Here is an 8,601-nt window from a genome sequence, read left to right as displayed (position 1 = left end):
TCTCTTCCCACGGGATCTTGGGAGTTCCCACGTTACATGGCATTCTCTTCCTGCGGGATCTTGGGAGTTCACGTGAGGTGGCATTCTCTTCCCACGGGATCTTGGGAGTTCCCACGTTACATGGCATTCTCTTCCCGCGGGATCTTGGGAGTTCCCACGTGACGTGGCGTTCTCTTCCCGTGGGATCTTGGGAGTTCCCACGTGACGTGGCGTTCTCTTCCCGTGGGATCCTGGGAGTTCCCACGTGACGTGCCGTTCATAGCCTTCCAGGCAGCTGCTGGGGCAGCAGGACGGTATTGGCTGCAGTTGCCGGTCTGACCTTGTTTCGAAAGCTTGAGGAATGAGGAACCTGGACTGTGGAACCTGGAGTTGGATGGCGCTTGGAGGGCTGGCTGCCCGGTTATTCCGCGGTTCCAGCTCCGAGTAAAAGAACCCCGGAAGTGAGGTGTGCTGAGGCGGCAGTCAGCGGCGGCCCCGTCCTGGGCTTACGGGTTTATTTGAGCGGTTCCCTCAAACTTTTATTCACATATTCCACGTGCATCTGTGGGAGACTCACTGGCTGGGTCTGCGGGGACGATGCGGAGCTGGACAGTTTCGGGCAGCTGCGGGGGCGGGGGGTGCCTTCAGTCCTGTCCTGGAGACAGACATGTAACCAATTAACTGTAACACAGAGGCAAGTCCATCCGGCGATGAAGAATGTACTTCGGAGGCTCAGGAGCAGGACTGATGAATTCTTCATGGAGAGGTCAGGAAAATCATTACAGAGGAGGTAATATTTTGAAATAGGTTTGGAAGAAGGAGTGGAATTTCACCTAGCAAAGATTAATGGCATTTCAGTTCCGACTGAATCATGCGGGGCACAGGCAGGAGACCTGAAACGACGTGATCTTTTTCTTGATTCTAAGTCTGAAAGTTTCCTTTATTGATAATCTGGGCTTTCTAAGCCTAGGAGAAAAGGATTTAAGAAAAATGGGTGGGTCTGGGAGGGGGCGGTCAGAGAGGAAGTAAAGGTCTGTGTCCACCCGGGATGTCCCATTCTGGTTCCGGGTGGGACGCACTTGCACTTTTGCCTTCTGCTGCCTAGACTTCTTCCAGAGGGGTGGGCCAGGTGGCAGCAAAGTAGGATGAGAAGGTACTGGCTCCTAGAAACCCAGCCCTTGAGTGTGACACCAGAAGGAGGCACAGGGAGGAGATCATTCATCAGGTCGGTTGTATCATCAAAAAGACCATCCGTTTCTGCTTCCTAGAAGGTCGGAGCCCTCAGGCTTTTTCTACTCTTTTGGAGCCTCATTTCACCTTTTCCTAACAAATTGTGTTGTTTGCTGGAGTTAGCCAGAGTTGCTTTTTGTTGTTTGCAATTCTGGTAGAGTGAGGAATGAGAGAACTTCCTCCAGCAAGCTAGAAGGAGGTGAGGACAAGTTATGACTAGTTATGTGTAGAAGCTTAGAAGGGATGAGGTTATGGCTAAGTCAACCTTAAGGTGAAGGCTTGAAGCAAAATCGTGGCCAACCAAGGTGGTAGTTGCTGTTTACTGGAGTCTCCTGTTTAATTTTCCTTTTGTCTATTATAAAGCCCGTTTAGTGGCTCCTGATTAGAGCTGTGGAACTGTATATGAGGCTCAGGTATGCATTAGATGCCTCTATTGAATAACTCAACATGCAGCCTTGATGAATGCTGATAGTCTTTACATAAAAAAAAAAAATCGTCTCTAAGTTTTGGTGCAGTTTAGCATAACTCGCTGAAATAATTTCAAAATAAAGCTAGAGATTATGAATTAAATGTGTAATTTCTCTCAAAACTTTAGCACTTACTGGCTTTCATTTTTCCTCTGACTCTTCCAGACAGACTAAATGAGTCTAAATGTGACTTTCATCACTGTTAATTTGTCTTAAATCAATTTTTGATTGAGTCATTAGTTATTAATGTCATTGTAATTTTTTTCCTTCTGTTGGGATTCCAGTTTGGAACAAAAATCTCTATTATGTTTGTCTTAAATTGTTTGGGTGGCTTTTGAGTAAATGCATGCATACAAAGGGGTGGAACTTTTAAACATATACAAGTAACAAGCAAAGCTAGCCATTTGAAAGTAACCTGCTAACTGCTATGTATTTGCCAGTTTAGAGAATAATTTACCTTAGTTTATACAAATATGCTTTGTTTTCCAACAAAATTTATTAAAAAGGTAGCTGTAGGAAATTCCCAGTGTAGAGTGGGTCTTTATAAAGGCAATTCCTTTGTTGATTAAATGTGTTCCTTTCATAGACAGTTATTTTTCACTTAAAGAGACCGAATTGTTTTTACCACATAGATTTAAGTTAATTTTGGGGGCATACTTTTTATTTATTGCATGATGTGATGCATCAACGTTTCGCTGAATGCCTACTCATTATGAAATGCTTTTGCAGATGTAAAAATTGAACAAGGCACAATCTTGTCCTCAGGATACTGTGTAGTAGGAAAAAAATATGAATCAATTGATTATAACACATGAGAATGTGACATCTCATAAGACAGCTGAGCATATACAGTAGTGACTCAGAAAAGGCTAAAAAACATTGGATTGAGGTAATTAGAAATGACTTATTGAAAGGAATCACATTTGAAATTGTCCTTAAAGGAATGGTAGGTTTTCCTCTAGTAGAGAAAGGAGAATAGACAGTCTAAAAGGAGAGCACTAAACAGGCTCTCTTTTGGTAGTTATAACCTGACAGGTATTGGTAAGGTAAGAGAGAAGTTGAGACATTTAATGTGTATCTCAGGCAAGCTTTCTTTGCCATGGGTCCCAGCATTTGTAAGGGAATAGAATAGTGTCATAACACGATCACCATCAATACCTCCCTGTCATCTCTCCTAATTCTATCCACAACATCTGTGCACACTGGATTTAGCATATAAGAATAAGCAGATTTTTCCTAGCCTTGCCACAGACCAAATCCTAACAAGTTGGATTCAATTTGAGGATACTGCTTAGGGACAAAGAATGTACAACATTTGGATTGAGGACCGCCGGGGTGGTTCAGCGATTTAGCGCAGGCTTCAGCCCAGGGGCTGACCCTGGAGACCTGGGATTGAGTCCCACGTGGGCTTCCTGCATGGAGCCTGCTTCTGCCTCTGCCTGTGTCTCTGCCTCTCTCTTTCTGTATCTCTCATGAATAAATAAATAAAATCTTAAAAAAAAACAAAACACTTGGATTGAAAATACAGAGTGTTTTAAAAAATTATTAAAGGGAAGCTTGTTTTGTTGTTTATTTTTAATTGGGCAGGGTCACTATGAGCCTGGAAAGTCAAATGCATGACATATCTCAGGATTTTGTAGGCAGATTCATGTTAAGATTTGTGATTCAGAAAGACTCATTCATCAACAAAACGTTGGTTGTATTGGAGGGGAACAATAATAGGAGTGGTTAATATTTGATGTGTTTCCATTTAGACAATATCAAAACACTAAGCATCAAAGCTCTATAATACAGATCTCATTTTGTCTAGCATATTATAGTTCATAATGGATCTTTCTGTGCATTTCCTTATTTCATCCTTATAATATTATAAGGTGGGAAAGATAGCTTGCTCTCCTTTAAGATAAATACTGAGACTTGAAAATAAGAATTGAACTAGTTACTGAACTAGTTAATGGTGGAGACAAATTGCTAAATTGCAAATCTAGCTCCATTTTTCCTATTCTCTTTCCTCCAGAAATATTCTATGTGTTTACAATCATATTTATGTGTCTTTTCCACACAAAGTATCTTGTTTTCACTTAACAGCACTTGGGAGGGCATTCCATAATATTACATCCTTTTAAATGACAGAGTAATTTGCCTTGGTACAGATGTAGCATGATTTATGTAGCCAATCCCTTGTAATCACATTTAGAGTTTTGCTGGCCTTTTGCTAATATAATCAATGATGAAATGAATGTTTATTCACACTGTCATTTGTGTACATGAACTAGTCTATCTGCAGGTGAAAATTATTTTTAAAACGCAAGTTCTGCGATCCTTTTTAGTTAATGGCTTTCAGCTAAGTGAGTTAGTAGTTCGTTTTTATGCTGTGTTTTAGTAGCAATAAATACATGGCTGGTAGAACATTTTTAGCTCAAAATTGCTATTTTTCCTGTCTTCCGTATGAAACCAATAAACTCTTGTGTTCAGCTTGAAGCATAAGACTGACAGCGAGCATCACATAGTTATTTTGGCCATCCTAGCCTCCTTATACAACAGGTTGAAAGTATATTACTTCGTGCTTCTCAAACTTCAATGTATAAAGAAATTATTTAGAGATGTTGTTAAAGTGCAGGCAGTGCATCAATGGAGCTGGTATGGGGCCTGAGTCCCATATTTCTAACAAGCTATAGTGTCGACTAGACCACAGGGTACTGAGCAAAAAGGATCTATGGTGAACTGTGGGTGTTGGAAGGATTTGGTGGGACAGTGGGCCAGAAACAAAAAGCTGGGTTTTAGATTTAACTTTCCTACCCATTTGAACTATAGCTTTTCCAACTGGCCAGTGAAGTCTCTACCCATCTGTTAAATCGGTATAAAAATTCCAGTGTGCTCAACATGTATCAGAGAGTTGAATTGAGACTTACTAGGAATACACACACATTTGATTTGTGACATGCTGGAGAGTTAAACAAACGTGCAGAGACAATAATAGTGATTTTGTATGGCACCTTCTGAAAAAAGATTATATATGTTAAATCTTAACATGAAAAAAATGTAACCGCATACAAAAGTATGAAAGTAGAGTTCAACCCTATGGATATTATTGCATAGAAAAAAAAAAAAAGAAACTAGAGGAAAGGAATTGCTATTAGCAATTATCTGTGGGAGAAAGAATTATAGTTGCAGATTTTCCTCATATTTATGATAGTTATAGTTTTATGGATTCTATAAATGAGTATGTATGACTTTTATAATAAAGAAAATCAATTAAAACTTAAATAGAAAATGTGATCATTCTTCTTTGGGATTTGAGATACATTGTTTGGGATTATAGATTTGGGATGCATTGTTGTTGCAAGTCATCATAACAAAAAGAGATAATGATGAGCTAATATTTATTGAATTTTAACTATGTACCCAACATTGAGTGTAGACCTTAAGTATGTGAACTCTTTAGTATAGCTCTGTAAGTTAGCCCCATGATAGCATCCCTAAGCTTCAGAACGAGGTCTTTTTAATGTACAAATAAATTCTCATTTCCCTGTGTGAAACACTCCATCATCTCTCACCTTTTCATCGTCTGTAAAGTCTGGTGGAAAGCTAGCCTCAGCCTGTCACCTACCACATACCTTCTTAACAGTTCTGGTCCAGCTACAGTGTCCTTTGTTTCTGTTCCTAAAATCCCATTAACTTCATTCTCATCTTGGAGCCCTTGAACCAGCTACTGCATCTGCCAGGATACTTTACCTCCCCAGCATGTACAATTTAGATACCTGTTCACTTGTGGCCTTGTCAAAAATAGTTTGATGGGGTTCAGAATATGCTATTCCAGAATATGGCTCCTTGGCATATTGAATATTTGAAGCTGAAGGAATCTGAGAAATAGTAGTACCAGTGAGGACTCTCTGGCCTCCCCTTTCTCTCCTGAAGCAGGTCATAAGATCACATGTGAGAGGTGTCTTTCTTATACCTGGAGAAAAGGAGCATTGTCTCCAAAGACAGTAATGCCAAGGAGAATCTGAACTAGGAGGCCTTGCTAAGTTTTCCCCAGTTTACTATCCTTAGCTTATACCCTTTTGCCTTATCACATCTTTGCATGACTTTTCCATTCTTCATCAAACACGGTATAAAAATGTTCAGGTTTAACTGTCTCTTTAGGTCTTCATTTCCTTTTGAAGGCTCTTGTGTCATGCAGAACTCACATTAAATAAATATGTATGCTCATCTCTTGCTAATCTGGTTTTTTGTTGTTGTTGTTGTTTTATGTTTTTTTTTTTTTGGCCAGTCCTATTTACAAGGTTCCATCCTTGGTTCCCAGGGAACCTTAGAATAGGAAAAAGAATCTCTTCTTTCCTTCATGGCCTTACTTTTGAAGATAACATTCCGTTCTCCTTAGTGCTCTTATAGTGTGTGTGTATGCATGCGTGCGTGCTTATCTAAGTTATAGGAGTTAGAGCCATTTAAAATGGAGTGATTTGTTTGCTTTGATATCTTTACACTCCACAAAAATGCGAACTTCTGGAGATCTCAGGGACTTTATTTGCCTAATAAAGTCTGGATTTGCTGGACTCAGAACCTGTGCTGGCCTTTGCTTATCATGGCTTCCAGTCAGTGTAGGACCCAGCTTACCATGCATGTGTGCATTTGGTGCAGTCCTTGGGAAAGCTCAAATGTGCTATGTTTCCAATGGAAGTGTATTGTCAGGATCAAGAAGGTAGGGTAATAGAGAATAACTTACTTGATCATCTCAAATGTTGTATTTCAACATTACTGGGGTGTAGAGAAATAAAGGTGGTGGAGAGAAGAGCATAGAGTCTGAACATTTGTAATACCTCCTTGCATTCACCTTGCCATGTTGGTGTCAGGAATATACGTGCTCTGCATACTTCTGGATAAAAACAATTTTAAAAATTGCTTATTCTTAACATTTGAAATACTTTCAGGCAGAATTAGTAAATCCAGTTGCCTTTAAATTTGGAATATCCTCCTCTTACCCTTTGGTGTGTTCTGAGTACTATACAGCATGAAAATGGATAGCTGAATATAATAAAAATTCTACTTAGGTTGTTTAGGGAAAGAGTTGACAAAACTCCAGTGAAAAAACTATCGTAATTGCGACTCTTGTATTCAGAAAACACATTGCTCGTTGGGTTTTCTGGGGCCTCTGGGATGCTCTAGAATAGAAATAATTCCTTCTAAACCTTATGGTGTACACACTAGGGATACTGATGAAATTTTAATATAAAAAGAGCTTTGTAGATATATTTAGGAGGTGATTCTTATATTTATAGGTCTTGAAGTGAGTTGATCAGGGGAAGAATTTTTTTTACCTATATTTAAATCTGTGGTTTGTAGTAGAATAGAGGAAAGAAACTTTAAGGTAAAAAAAAAGGAGAGGAAAATTGATGGCTATAGGACTGTTTCCTTGAAACTCAGAAATCTCCAAACAAAAAGTTTCAAGCAGTGGAAGGTACCTTTGCCTTTCTGCAGTGGACATCACTTCAGATTTCATTCAAAAATGAGTTTCAACCAGCCTGTTTCCTTTAATTAGCAGCATAAGAAAAATGAAGAGTGCTAACATTAATTTAACAAGAATCGATAGACCGGCTCTCCAAAGTATACCAGATAGTGGACTCCCATATTTCAGAGCTGAATGATAAATTTAGTATCTATCACAATATCAGTTTCCCTTGGCTTAGTAAATTGCCTTAAGAATTATGGGTTATTATTTTAAAGATTTTATTTATTTATTCATGAGAGACAGAAACATAGAGGGAGAAGCAGGTTCCCTGCAGGGATCCTGATGTGGAATTCGATTCCAGGACCTCAGGATCATTGCCTGAGCTGAAGGCAGATGCTCAACCACTGAGCCACCCAGGTGCCTCAGCATTATGGATTTTTTTTTAAATCATGATGGGATGTATCTTCTAGACAGTTCTTAAAGCCTTCACAATCCATAAGACACAATAAAATTCTCAGGTTTTTTTTTTTTTTTCTGCAAATCCTCCATTAAATTCAATAAACCTTTCTCATAGTCTTTAAACATCTAATAAGACATTGGTGGTTGTAATTGCCTTGAAGATAAGTCATTTGTATTAACCCACTTCAATTTGCTGCTGGTACAGTTTCTGTTGAAGAGTATACAAATTAGAATGCAAGATAATCATCTCCTAACCTATTCAGCAAAATAAAGTTTTAAACCTTAATGAAAGTTGTAGATAGACTCAGTCTTTGCAGCTTTTTTCAAAACAAGGCTTTTAAAGAATGTATTTACTACATGTGTCAAACAGATAATAATCTTGCCTCCCTATTACTGTTTTTACGACATTGAATGAAATAGAATAAGTATATAGGTTGGGATTGTCTTCAGTGGCAAGCAATTATAAAACCAGATAAATTGTGGTTTAAACACATAGAACTTACTTTTCTCATACAACAAGAAGTCTAGTAGGCTGACTGCTGTAGGTGCTCAGTGGTGCCATCAGAGACCCAGCTCTTATCTCTGTCTACTCTGCTGTCCAAAAGACTGTGGCTTTTGAGTTCACATTCTCAACATGGATGCTTCACTTCCTGATGCTGTATGTGTCTTTCAGATAGAAAGAATGGTGAAGAGTGGAGGACAAAAGCAGTGATGCCAGCTGAGTTTATCCCTTTCAAAAGTTTTGCTAGATGCTTCATTAGTTGATTTCCAATAACTTCTCATAGCAAGAAGTATGCTACTTAGTTTTCTCTTGCTGTAAGGTAGTTTTATGTCTCTGAATAGAAAAGTAAAAAGAAGGGGGTTGAAAATGGCTTTCAGATGTCAAATCAGCCTAGAGCCCGGCTCAGTTTTCACTAATGTGTCAAATGCCTATTAAGACAAGCGTGTTGACAATGGTGTTTGTAACTCTACTGTATAATTGATACCAGCAGTGTCTTAATTCAGATCCCATGTCTA

The 8,601-nt window shown here is 38.9% G+C and overlaps 1 long non-coding RNA gene across 2 annotated transcripts in view; it reads left to right on the top strand.

Annotated features, from left to right (window-relative positions):
* The first annotated feature begins 266 nt into the window (after positions 1 to 266).
* Positions 267 to 8,601, top strand: part of LOC111091427 — a 109,326-nt gene continuing 100,991 nt past the window's right edge. The window contains exons 1-2 of one of the 2 annotated variants that reach the window (XR_005374405.1): positions 267 to 445; positions 672 to 769. This is a non-coding gene — a long non-coding RNA (uncharacterized LOC111091427). Of the gene's footprint in view, positions 770 to 8,601 lie in introns of both variants that reach the window. The other variant, XR_005374404.1, reaches the window with a different exon arrangement.

Source organism: Canis lupus, chromosome 20, assembly GCF_011100685.1.
Source record: "Canis lupus familiaris isolate Mischka breed German Shepherd chromosome 20, alternate assembly UU_Cfam_GSD_1.0, whole genome shotgun sequence".
NCBI classification, from domain to species: domain Eukaryota; kingdom Metazoa; phylum Chordata; class Mammalia; order Carnivora; family Canidae; genus Canis; species Canis lupus.
This window is presented reverse-complemented; position numbering and strand designations above follow the sequence as displayed.